This window comes from Lissotriton helveticus, chromosome 2_1 (assembly GCF_964261635.1).
Source record: "Lissotriton helveticus chromosome 2_1, aLisHel1.1, whole genome shotgun sequence".
Lineage (NCBI taxonomy): Eukaryota > Metazoa > Chordata > Amphibia > Caudata > Salamandridae > Lissotriton > Lissotriton helveticus.
Window position 1 is genome coordinate 913750910 of NC_136059.1, and position 13645 is coordinate 913764554.

The window sequence follows — 13645 nt, forward strand, 5'->3', positions numbered from 1 at the left end:
GACTCATTCAGCCACCCCAAACATACACAGCCAAATAGCCAGTCGTTTTGGAGCCACACTAAACATCCAGCACCATCATGGAGTACAAGGAGATTATTTGTTGACTCCATATTCAAAAGATCACAACCATAGCATCCACCAGGAAGTGCAAACTCAAATCTGCCAACCAGCAGCTTAGGATCATGGCCAAAGAGGATATTAGAGAGGACACCCAACTCTTTTAGACCCGATAGTTAAGACCTCCCACAAAGTGCACTCATGCCTGGGGAGAAAACATCAGCAACAAGGTAAACCTAATGGTGGTCTTCACTTGGGAGGTTGATGACTTTAAAAAGCATTGGCACAATCTCTATAGGAGTCTCTGTAACACTGTACCTGGCAGCGCTGCATATTTTTCAATGAAGAGGATGCTCCTAACCCTGATGATTCTCAGGCCATTAGAGGAAAAGGTTCTAGGTTCTAGGTTTCGAGGGTGCAGCTGATTGGACATAGTAGTTTGGGTGCTATGGTGGAGGCAACTCTGTGGAAGATGTGTAGCGGGCATGGGTCAGTGGGATCTCCTGAGTGCATGCTCCTTATGTTCTTTGCAGTGTCTTCTGTGGGAACAGGGGTCCAGTAGGTGATGGTAGGATGGGTGGCATTGTCGGTGGTAGGTGTAGTGTCAGTGTCTTGGTTCTGTTCATCGAAGTTGTCATAGAGAGTCCTGATCTTGTGATGGATGTAGGAGCGAAGTTGGTTGCACATGTCCTAGCAGAGAGGGACGTCAGACGTTTTGCTGGGGGTTTGGTGAATTCTTGTATGATGCTGAAGAGTTCCTTAGAGTTGCAGGAGTTGGAGAGGATTCTGTCCTGGATGAAGTTCCTCTTCGCGGACCTGATGAGTCAGGGGTGGTCTGTCCTGGTGGTCTTGTAGGTGATGCGTGCTTCCGAGGTTTTACTGTTCCTCCATGCTTTCACAAGTCGTCGGTATGTGCGCTTGGATTCTCGGAGGTACATGGTGAACCAGGTGGCTTTCATGGTGCGTTGTCTGTCGGAGTTCTGGAGGGGGGAGCGGTTGTTTCCGCAATCAGTGATCCATCTGTGGAATTCGTTGGCTGCAGAGTTGGCGACAGCTGTGGTGGGTGGAGGAGCACAGTTGAGGGCGTAGTTGAGGAAGCATAGCTGGAACCTTGATGGCCATGATGATGTATGAAAGCAATGTCCAAAAGATGTTGATAGTTATGAGTAATAGCCAAGATACTAGATGTGTGGACATGTAAAACGCTGATTATCACATCCCTTTGTAGGTGACTCCTCTCAAGAGGAATCAGATGGAAATGTGGGTCTCGACAGTGATCCTGCACTTGAACCCACAACAGTTGCTACCATCAAGCCAGCCACCTCCATCACTACAGCTGCCACCAGCAAATCAGACACTGCCAGATTCAGAGCAGCCATAAAGGTCAAACTTCTACCACTGCTGCCAGTAGCAGGCGAGCCACTACTACTACCCCACAGCTGCCTCTTCTACCACTGCAGCTGATACCATCACCCTTGCTGTAGATATCGTAAATGGTGAGGAGGTGTTGCTATACACGAAGCTAGAGAACATCATCCTCATTACTCAGGAGGAAGATGGGACAGAGGTGTTGCTACTGGGTGGAGTAGACGTGGGAGGAAAGAGGTATCTACTGAGCAATGAAGAGGTTCATGACAACTGACAGATAGCAGCGGAACAAGCGGAGATGGGGCAAGCATTGAGCAGCTTGACCAGACTTCTGGAGTGACAGTAGGTGATCCTGTCTCAGATGCTAAACTTTACCGCTGAGGATGGTTCCACACTACCATCATTTTCGTCCCCTTTCCAATCTTCCCATATGCCCCTCATGACAGCAGAGGATACGATTAGCCTATGTGGCACAACTTCCCATAATCACACTTTCCAAGAACAAGGAACAAGTTGATGTACAGCACTGTCATGGCAAGGTGGGTGTAGAACATAGTATCCACATAACAGCTCATTTGAAGTTAGGGTGGTTGGTAGGATGAAGAATCCAGGGCTCAGGTGTGGTGGGTGTATATAGAGCAGTATAACAGAGGAGTACCCAGGCAGGCCAACTGGGGTTAGGGTAGATGGTAAGATGAGATGATATGGAACTGAAGTGGTGGTGGTATTCACTTTTAACAATACATTTTCCAATCTACACAAGCATTTGATATGTGTTATGTGGAATTAAACGTTATTATTGTTATACAAGTCAGTGCAGATATAGTTAAAAATTATGGTGTTGCTGTAGCCAGTAGTTTTGGTATGCTCTCAATATCAGATATAAAACCAAAAACAACAATTGATGGACAGAATGCAGAACAATGTCATACATTCACCCCAGTACAGAGATCTGGGCCTAAATCCATCGTTTTTTTGCTCGCCATTCCAGTTTGAACCCAGCCATATGCAAATCAGTCTTCACACTGTGCCCAATGGGAACAGTCCAGCCCGAAATGGCATGGTGAGCAAAAACAAATGGATTTAGGCCCAGATCTCTGTACTGGTGTGAATGTACGACATTGTTCTGCATTCTGTCAATCAATTGTTGTTTTTGCATTTGCCACCCCGGGTGGGACGGGTATGCCCAGACGCGGGTCCCGTGCCCTCCATGCCACTGGAGTCAAGCTATCCTGGATGAAGAGGGGTGAAACCCCAAAACCAGTCCTAGGCTGCTTTTTACCTGTCCAGGGAGGACCTGGCCTGGCAGTTCAGGCTGGACTATCCCATTGTGCGCAGGTGCAAGACTGATTTGCATCACAATAACTTTATTCGACAATTTAAGTCATAAAAGTATACATAAAATACACAATTTTAGATTAAAAATCCATAAAAACATATACATAAATATTAAAAGGTATTAAACTACATTGGACTATTGCCGAATATATTCTTACATTGTTTCATAAATCCTAAAAAACAAACTCATCATAATGCATTTAGTCCAGGGGAGTATTGCAGAAAAGTTCGTAAAATCAACCCTCAAAATATTACAGTATAAATCAGCTAAAATTCATATGCCTCCTGCTATTTGTTTTGTGTGAATTACCCAGGCCCATTTAAAAAATGTAGCCGTAGCAAGAGCAATTAAAGGCATCGGGTCAGTACATAGGATTCTTAGCGCCTCCTGATGTCTATGGATACCAAAAATTTGCATATAGGTTTAATCCACATCGATCTGGGGGCCGAATACAAAGGACAGAAGAAAAGGAAGTGACTTAATGACTCTTCTTCCTCCCCACACTTAGGACATCTGTCATTACCATTTTCTCCTGCCCATTTAGCTGTAAAAGACCTTACTGGAAGGGTACCTACTCTTAGTTGGAAATAGAGCTTACGGTCCTGCTGTTTTCCGATAGTGTCCCAATATAGTTCCAGCTTCGGTCGGGCTTTTATTTCCAGAAATCGGCCAGTTAAGTGCGAGGAGAGTCCCTTTGTCCTTGCTTCTGTAAACACCATCTCCCAATACTTTTCTTTTACAATTTTTTTGGAGGGGAATATAGCGTTTTCTGGGTCGTCCCAGAGTTCCCTCATTCCCATTTTGAAAAGTAATGACCGGATGGCCTTCAGCCAATGAATTTTCTGGCGTGAATCCAAAATCATTATTTCCCTCAGCCCATGGGCATAATGCCGTAGTTCTTCAGTGGACCAAAGACGGCGCCAATACAGTAATGGCCGTAGGAGGGCAAGATCTTGCACCGTCTTTTTTCCAAGATCCCACATTAGTGGTGTTAACGGGGTACTTATGGGAACGCTTGTAGCTTTCCGCAGAAATTCATTTTCTGCCAGCGTCAGCTTTCTTAAATCCTCAAATCCCCAAAGTTCAGCACCATAAAGTACCGAACTTACCACCTTCGTCCCGTATACTTCCAACAGTGGGCTGATGGGCTTTGTTATCGAAGAGGTAAATTTTTTTAAAAGAATGCCTGCCTGTTGGCGGTGTTTTAAAATATGCAAATATCTAAGACTGATTTGCATATGGCTGGGTCCACACTGAAATGGCATGGTGAGCAAAAAAACGATGGATTAGGCCCAGATCTCTGTACTGGGGTGAATGTATGACATTGTTCTTCATTCTGTCCATCAATTGTTCTTTTTGCGTCAATATCAGATATGCCCCTCTTCTGCTTCTTCAACATTGTTACTTGTATTTCATCTTCCTCCTCTAACACTGACACGCATTACTTTTCCGCAGTGTTGAACAGCACACACCGAATTATGATTGTGTGACACACTCTAAGAGGCTTATACATTAAAGGATCCACTTCTGCTATACAGACAACAGAAACATGCCTTTAAAAGTCCAAAACATGCTCATTTGTGTTGCAAGTCTTGGGTTGTGGAATATTGTATGCTTGCTCAAGTGCATTCAGTAGTTCTTGAAGAAGACCATGAGCCATTGTATCTATAGCTATCCAGAGCCACTTACATATGATACACAGGTGGTTACAAGAAAACAAAAATGCAGAAAAATCTTGTTTTTTTATGTGTGAGAGCATTTTTCTATTTATGATACTGGGCACAGGCATTTCACTGATGAGATGGTAAGCTGTTTACCACACATTTGTAATTTGTACAAATATGCCTTTTTATTTTTATTACTTCACATGATAGTCACCATAATAGCTATTTCATTTCATAACAGTCATTCTGAGGAGGTGAGGTCTGATGGTGTACTCTCTAAGCAGTCGTTTCCTGAGCAGGTGATGGTCTCCGTGATGTATGGTATTCAACTGTTGCTCTGGATCATGGGTTCATGTGTGGGATCTAGAAATCTGACACAGCAATGTGTAAACCACAGGTCTTCCTCACAGATCACCTGCACATTGATCATGTGCTGCTTCTTTGTAGCTGTGGAACACTTGCTCCTTGGCACTGGGAGGAACAAGTCCTATGTGGGGAACAGCAGTTTAGGGAAACATGAACTGTATACAATTTCACTTTCCCGCCATTTACTGTTTGCATGTCTGTGTAGAGAACACCATTTACTTGGTTAGTAAATTCAGCAAGGCATCTTTAGTTTACAAAAAGTGAGCTGTGCCAGCTTATGTGTCATACCCACTGTCGATGGTAGGAACCAGTTGCAAAACAATGTGGCGCTACACGTTATATTACGAAAGGCAGTCTGCATCCCAGTATGTGGTTCAAGTACACGTCTAAAATGTGGTTTATTGTGCCATTATCAAGCCAATATATTATGAAGACGGGAGGTTCTGACATGTTGCATCTAGAGATTTGTTTTTGCGCTTTGGCTTTGTGCAGCCTGCGTCTCTTACTCCTACAGCATAACATACTGAATCTGAATCATGATGGGATATGTTGAGGCATAATGAAATACCTGTTCAGGGTGTCATTATTGTGCTTATTATACTACTGCTACATATTGATGTTCTTGCACATCTTTATATTGGCTGTATGCATATTATGTTTTAGATGTGTCGTTCTTTTTATATTTGTTCCACCTTTGAAAATGAATGCAATTATTTAGGGCATGCTTCTAGGTGGTGGAGCCTTTCTGGGGTAATTTCACCTGTCTGAATGTGGCCCATAAAGCTTGTGATAGTTGGATCTTTCCGTAAGTCATTTAACTATGTGCCATTGTCCCTCATGCAGTTTAAACACATGCAAATGTACTGCACACAAGAACTTTGGATGAAGTGAAATCTTAATGCAATAACATTGCATGCAGTAAAATTACACCTGGACTTCTAATCAAGTCAGCTGATTTCAATGTGGATTTTAATCCGATCCATGTGGAACTGGCTTTATTGCATTTGTCAGAACGAGGACCTTTATGTTTACCGGAGAGGGTTTTAACATTTATGACTACAATGAACACTTCATTTTGTAACAGGGATTCCTATGTTGACTGAAGTTTTGCCCCAAACTTACACACCACTCAGATTTCATGATGCAACCTTGGCTACGCCTTAACAAAAAAAAAAGATTTTTAGCAAAGCAGGGAAAAGAGTAATGGGCCATGCAGATATCACACCCTTGAACTTTTTCAAATAGTATAAAAGCCGACTTACAACAATTGGGCGAACTTAGGCATGGTAATGTCCATATGTAGCACGAAGGAAGTTCACAAAACAGAGGAATGTTTAGCCAAAGAGACCAAAGAGACATACCCACAAACAAACCGATCACAATACATTGCCATATACCACATTTACAGACCTCACAACGTACATGGTCAATGTCCTATGAATATGATCACATCCAACATGAAAAAAACTAGAGTAATAAATATAAATGGCAAACAAGTCTATGTGTAAACACAACATCACAGCGCCATCCAAAATCATTTAAAAACAATGCACCAATTACCAAGTCACAATGTTGTTGGAAAATAGTGGCATGTATTCTCTTCATGTATACCCTTGTGTGAGCTTGAACACATGCTCAGCAAATTGCATGCCAGTTGCAAGACACAGCCCACGTCTGCAATAGCCACACACACACACACACAAGCACACACACCCACGCACACACACACACGTACACACACAAACACACTCACAATAAGATGCAAAGCAAATAGGTCAAATGGCATAACATAACATAAAGGAACAAGTACCAAGACCGAGATCCATGAAGGTGTTTATAAATACATTTGTAATCCACCATATGCATAGAATCACGATGGCTGCAGATTGAAGCCACCAGGGGAATACCCAAAACAATGTCAAACCTGGACCTACCAGTCCACATTCTAACTTCATAGGAACACCACTAGAGCGGTACACTGTGTGCAAATACGCGGTGTGGCAATGGACACACTCCAGCAAATTACAAGACAATAATACCCTCAATAAGATGAAAGCCTCCCCACCACTATTCAAAAGAGCACACTGTTCGCTCACAAGGTGGATCCGGGTCAGCCTACATAGAGGAAGCCGCATACTAACCAAATTTCAACATAATCACTCGTTTATTCTCACGTTATGCGATGTCAGTACCTGCACATGCACACCCCAGCTACTCCACGCCGCTGCTATTTAGTCAAAATGAATAGTAAGATAGGCATAGAAGACGCTTGTCTAAAATTCAACCTGGAGGCACAGATCTCACGTGAATCCAACCATCGTCAACTCGTACAAAATAATGGGCCGCCTCCCAAAATAGCCTATAAAATACTGTTGCATTATTGGCAGTAATTCAAAAGGGACAAAGTGCCATGAAGAGGCCTCGGTGAAAACTAGAGAAAGCTAGGTATTATACAGAGCAGCACTGTGAAAACTTCAAATGGCACTCCAAGGGGCATATCAACAACGGCCTTATCGCCACTTTTTTGGCTTTAAAAGCTTAAAAAGTGGAGATAAAACTATCACCCTATTTACAAGTGGGTGCTAACATGCATTGGTGCATGTTAGCACCAGTTTTCCAGACGCCTCGCTTTGCATCTCTAATGAGATGCAAAGTGGGCGTCACTGGGCAGTACTGCATGTAAATTATCACTGATGTGCACATCGCAATATTTACAAGGAGGCCCACGCATTTTAGCAGACGTTAGTTTTTGATGAAAACCGCGGTTTTCGCCCAAAACTAACATCTGCTAAAAAGCTGACTTACGCATACCTAACATTGGGGGTGGATTATGCTGATACGACGACAGGTCAAATCTGCAAGGTTATTGCCGCTTTCCATGGACATCGCTATCGCTGGAATAATTATCGCCATTGCGCTATGCGTTGTTAATACAGCGCTAGCATTTCGATAACTTCCAGCGATAGCAGACGAAAAATAAATTCATGCTAAACGCGGCCAACGATAATTATCGTTGGCGCTTGATAATATGCCCCCAATGGCGGATAGAATCGAGAATTCTATCAGCCACCCAAACAGCATAAGAGCTGCTTGCAATAGCATCCCCACAGAAGCTAAGGGCCCCACCACACAATGAAAGGGAAAGTAACTGAAAGGCACAGTACCACAGAAGACTATACATATGACTCCAGCACCAGTGTCCAGCAAATCATTACATAATAACAACAATGCGATAAATAGAATGCTTAAATGAATCTTAACCACTGGACATTTATCTGGGACACATTCCAGACCATTGTATATTTTGCTCAGTGAACCACTACAGACAGGAACTAACTACATGCAAATCAGTTTTGGCCCCGACCCGACATGGACAGTCCAATCATAACTGCTAGGTGACGTCCTTGCTGTGTGGGAACACAATCAAGCTTAGGCATCTTTCATCCTTTTAGGTTTCATCAATGAGGTGCAGTTTGAGTCCAGCAACTCAGGAAGCACAGACACACAACTGGACATCCCTGTCACACTTGAGTGTCTAACTGAAGACAATACAAAAAATGAAGGAGAAAATCCATGAATTCATTGATTCATTTCAGCGACTAGTGAGTACTCTAGCGTGAATGATGTTTATCATTAAAACAGTATTGATTTTCTAGCAACAATACTATTTTCTCTCTGTTGAAAATGTATAAATTTTTCTATAACAAGGTGTGCAAGTACCTGGAAATCTAATCCTCTACTTAACCCCTTTCCTTATCAACAGCTTTGATTCTAGCCAAACTTAAACCTAGTCATTACATCACATAACCATTGTTCTAAACTGTAGGAAATGACCATATTTTGCATGGTATACTTCAAGATGTTTCCCTTAACTGTTTTGTCTGGTTGTAGAAATGGTGCACTTAACCCCTGCTAACTAATGTTAAAGTGTATGTGCTGTTCCTTTCGATATGATGAAATTGTTATATCCCTAACAGGTATATTCAACTTACCTGTAAATCCCTACCATATGATAAAAACTCTACCCAGGGCCTGCAATTTGAATGTCACTAGTGGACTGCAGCAGCCCTAGTGCCATCTTCTACAGTGACAGTATAAAAATGGCTTTAGGCCAACCATTGTACTCTGACTAAAGCAGGTTTTAAACTACAATTAAAATAAACCCGTTTGACAAGTCTAAACCTTCCTTTTGAATATCAATCTCTCTCCTTGGTAGGTCTCACTGCACATAAGGCAAGATGCATGGTATTTAAAAGGAGAACGTGTAGAAAGTTAATGTTAAATGTGTCCTTATAGTGAAAACCCCCAAAAGCTAATTTAAATGTAGCAAGGCTGGTGGTCCCATAGGAACATTACAGAATGCTATCTCCAGCTAAAAACCAGCTAGAAAAATCATTTTTAAACTCTTTGTAACATTTATTAGGAGCCCAATTCACTGATGAAATCACGTGTCTAATAAATATTATGGAAAGGTAGTTTTAGAACATTACATTTTCCTTGCCTAAATCCTGTGGAAGACAATTTGCGTTAACCTCCAACTGCAGCCCTCTGAGTGGTTCGCCCTGAATGAAGTGTGAAAAGAGCAGGAACCAATGGCCTGGCTGTGGGAAGGTGTTTCTGTTCTTCTGGTAGGATGACCATTTGAGCAGTGCCTGGGAACTTGGTTATCTTCATACCAGGCTCTCCTGTCACAAGCAGATGTCAAGTGACAGCTGCCTAGGCCTCTTCTTTGTTCCCCAGATAGCCAGGCTCCAATCCCAATGGGGAGGGAGCTGCCTCCAGAACTGGCTGGAAGTAACCACTGAAGATGAATTGCTAATTTCCCTCGCAACCTCTCCGTGGTGGGCACATAGGCTCTGCAAAAGGGGAGAAGGATTTCACCATCTTGGATTTAGGCAAGGAGGGGAACTATAGGATTGTTTGAGGTTGGAAACACAGGCAGTGCTGCAAAGTGGGTAGGTTAACCCCTGGGAACATTTACTCTATTGGTTAGGAAGGAGATAGGGGTTTCCCTCACTTACAGGCTGGTGACCACTCTGGACCTGAGTAAGAACAGAAGGGGACTTGACCTGGTGTATGTGACCTGACAAGAGCCCTGATGAACTGAACTGGACCTGCTCCCTCTTCTACCCAGGACGAAGAAGTGGACTCCAAGGGTCTGAATGCTGACCCCCTGTTCAAGTTACACGAACACAGTAAGCGACAAGAGTCCTATCCTGCAACTGCCCAGCTCACCAGTTCCAAGTGGACATGCCCCGGCCCCTGCTGGTGGCTTCTGCTTGAGTGAGACTTGACCTCCTAAGGGCTGTTCCTGAGTTTGGGGAACCTTGGGAAAGTTTACTCCTCCGAACATCCTGAGAAACCTGTGACTTAGAAACTTTTTGGCTCCAAAGGCCTCAGCGGACTGGGATAATCCTGCCAAGCTAATCGATGAAGATGAATTGCCACTGGGCTGAAGATTCAGGCACCCCCCCTCTGAGCTTTTCTGCAACAGCAAATCTGTATCCTCTTCAGCAACTGCCAGCAGCCCTGCCCCACTGGCGGAATCCAAGCTTCAAAACAGTGAATAAGTGTGAACGTAGAAATGTTCTCTGGTTGAAGGCGCAAAAAGCATCTGGGGTTGCAAGGGACCTTCCTTGGGCATGAAATCCGAATTTCTCCTGCTCAGAGCTTTCCTGCCAAACGTCAATAGCTTTCCTGTCCTCAAAGAGCCCTTCTTGGCCACAGCCTACTGCCTTACTCTGCTGAAGATTTTCAACTTCCATTTCAGAGACTAAGTCTGAAAGTAAAATGTCCAAATGGTTTCTCTAGCCGACCTGCCCTCTATGGCCGTCAGTCTATGCGAAATTGGGTTATTAGTTGGGCAGATGTGAGGCCTGCACAAATAATAGGTCCATAATTATCTCCATTCTGGGAACCAAGCACCTCATTGTAGCACTTTACTCTTAGGGTAGGGGTGCAGAGCAGTCCAATGCCCAATCAGGGGAGGTAGTGTGAGGTAGAAATCACCATTCACTGGTATGCAATAATAACACTCAATAAAGAATTGTCTATTCTGTGATTTCTCTTTCAAAAAGGAAAAGTATAGTTATTACACACACATACACAACTAAATACTATGCATTAATTTACAAATATATACACACCATGCAGATAGAAATACCTTTGGTGACATTTGGAAATAGGCCATGCACCCCAAAATCACAGTTGCCCCCACTATACCACATAGTACTTCACAGTATAGGGAGGTTTCATTTTAAATAAAGCAGGCCTATTACCTTTGTTGTGGGGTCACAACATCAGTGCATAAGGCAAGCCTATTGGCTTTTTCAAGGGGTCATCACAACATTAATGTAAGATACGCCTACTGGTTTGTCAATGGGTCACCACAATAAAAGTTCAATGACCATATGTTAAAATTACCTTCTATCAATGACATAAATAACCATGTTTAAATGTCATCATTATTATCAAAATATCATTTCAAGGTTACTGTCAGTGAAGTATTTAAAATCAACATATTGTGTCTGAATCTTTGTTTCTGCATTCACAGGCTATAGAACAATGTTTCCAGCCTTACAAATGGTTTACAGAAAATGAAAAGGTCTTCCCAGGTCAAGCGTCCCATGACCTGGGAGACATGGGGTTAATTTCTAAAAGCAAGTCAGTGGGGCTGCAGCCGATAAAACATTTCTTTATGAATGTTGGTGGTGCCCATGCCCAAACTGGAGCACCACAAGCCAAGAATAATATGCAAATTGAGGCCCGCAGGGAATTATGGGGTGCTCCTAGGCAGTGAAAATGCTCATTTTATTAGGGTCACACAGTTCTTTTCCTTATTATTTATTTTCAAGTTCCCGGTATCCATCATGTTGGGCACAGCCTGGAGAGGTCACTCCTGACTGCCCCAGCCAGTTACCCACCTGACTGCACTGCTGTTTGCCAGCGCGGCAGCTGGCATCAGCATTCTACTTGGGTGCTCCCGTCAGGGCAGACAAATGCTTCTCCATCTGCAGTGCAGATTCCCATGCCTGAGGTGAGAACAGTCAGGGAGTGAATTTGGTGCAAACCACACCCCGCCCCAGTCACAGGCACAGGGTGGGCATCACGCCCAACTTGTCTTCCTTGTGGCGAGTGATGGGGTCCCTGGTTTGCTTCTCCTTTGTTGGCCCAGGCAGGACTTCTTGTTGTCCTGGGCCCCATGGATTATATCCCGAGGCCCTCCATACATGTGACAAAATGGAAATGGTATCCCCGTCCCTAATAGGACTCTGGGGAGGGGGCCCCACTGATGTCACGTCCCTGGAGATAAATTATTGATGAAGCTTGAGCCGAGCCCCGTGCACTGGCTCAGTTAAATGGTAGTGGTAATTTAAGAAAGTGGAGCAGAGCCCCAAATACTTGTTTTCAGTCAAAGGTCACAGGTAAAAATCTTTGGTGGTTCATAGCTTGAGCCCCTTTGGGCCAATTTTGATGATCCTCTGCTTGTTTTACTCCTGGTTGCAGCCTCCTCCCCAGCCTGGCTACCCGCCAATGACCACGCCACACACAGAGCTTGCTATTTCCCGTCTTTATTCATCTGCTTGTAACCACGAAGTCAACATTCTTAACCTGCATTCACTTCACTATGCTCTAACACCTATGTAACAGTTCTACGGAGTCCATCAGGAGCCAAAAGGGTTTCATCATTGCTAACTCACACAACACTACATCTCCCCCCGGTCAATACAAAATTAAACGTTTTTACAAATTTATATAATCATAGCTCTTCGATGAGTCTTTGTGGAGCTCTGAACACACATCCTGATTGGGTCTTTGGAAATTAGGAACAGGCAGTAGACGTTTACGTGATCTGCATTGGTGATGTAGGATCAGCAGCCTCCAGGGGGTTTTCAATTTTCCTTTCAGAACTTCAGTGTCTTTCAGTGTCTGGTGAGCAATGAGCCACATGTGGGAAATTTAAGGAATCTCATGTAACAAACTTCACAGGACTTTGGACAGCCATGTGTCCTTTCCTCGCCACAACACGAATTAACTCAGCATTGAAGGGAGCATCAGATTTTCGTTTTCTAGACTGACAGACAAGCACTCAATCTCCTCTAGTGAAGTAGCATATTTTGCATATCGATGCTTGTCTGCATAGGCCTTCATTTTCCTTTTAGGGTCCAAGTCTTCTATACGGGTTTCTTCCACAGTACTTGATCTTTTGTTAGTCCATTGAGATAACTTGGTCGTCATGGCTCTCCCAAACATCAAGGTTGCAGGGCTTTCACATGTGGTTGAGTGAGGGGTTGAACTGTCAGCTCGAAGAATAGAATTCAAGATCATTTTAAGGTCAAGCTTTTCCTATACAGCACGCTAAACATCTTTCTTAAGAGAACTTATGAAACCTTAGCAAGGCCATTGGGTTGTAGCAAAAGAGGTGTGTTCTTCTGATGATTCACATTATGATGACTGTAAAAGTCTCTGAAATCGCAAATGTTGAAATGTGGGCCCGATGTTACATTTTAGGATCACAGGAACATCCTATGTTGTGAAGATTCCATCTAATCTCTTGATGACTCTTGAGTGATAAAGGAGAGATCTTCTATCAATGGAAAGTGGGAGTACTCATCAACAATCACCATCAGGTGATGGCCAATGTCAAGAGGACCAAAGAAGTCAACCACAATTTTTCCTCATACATGCTTTGGAAACTCTCACATGTTTAAGGTGTGTTGAGTGGTTTTCAATGAAAGGCAGTTGCATGGATGATAGGCCGTCAATTCTATTTCAACTCTCATCGAGATGAGGAAACCGGTCTTGGAGAGCTTGTTTTGTGACAATGATTCTGAAGAGTCTTACCTGCATT

At 43.4% G+C, this 13645-nt stretch overlaps 1 protein-coding gene across 1 annotated transcript in view; it reads right to left on the reverse strand.

The window, feature by feature from the left end:
* LOC144819544 (uncharacterized) overlaps positions 1 to 13645 on the reverse strand; it is a 745296-nt gene that overhangs the window by 2426 nt on the left and 729225 nt on the right. The window lies entirely within an intron of this gene.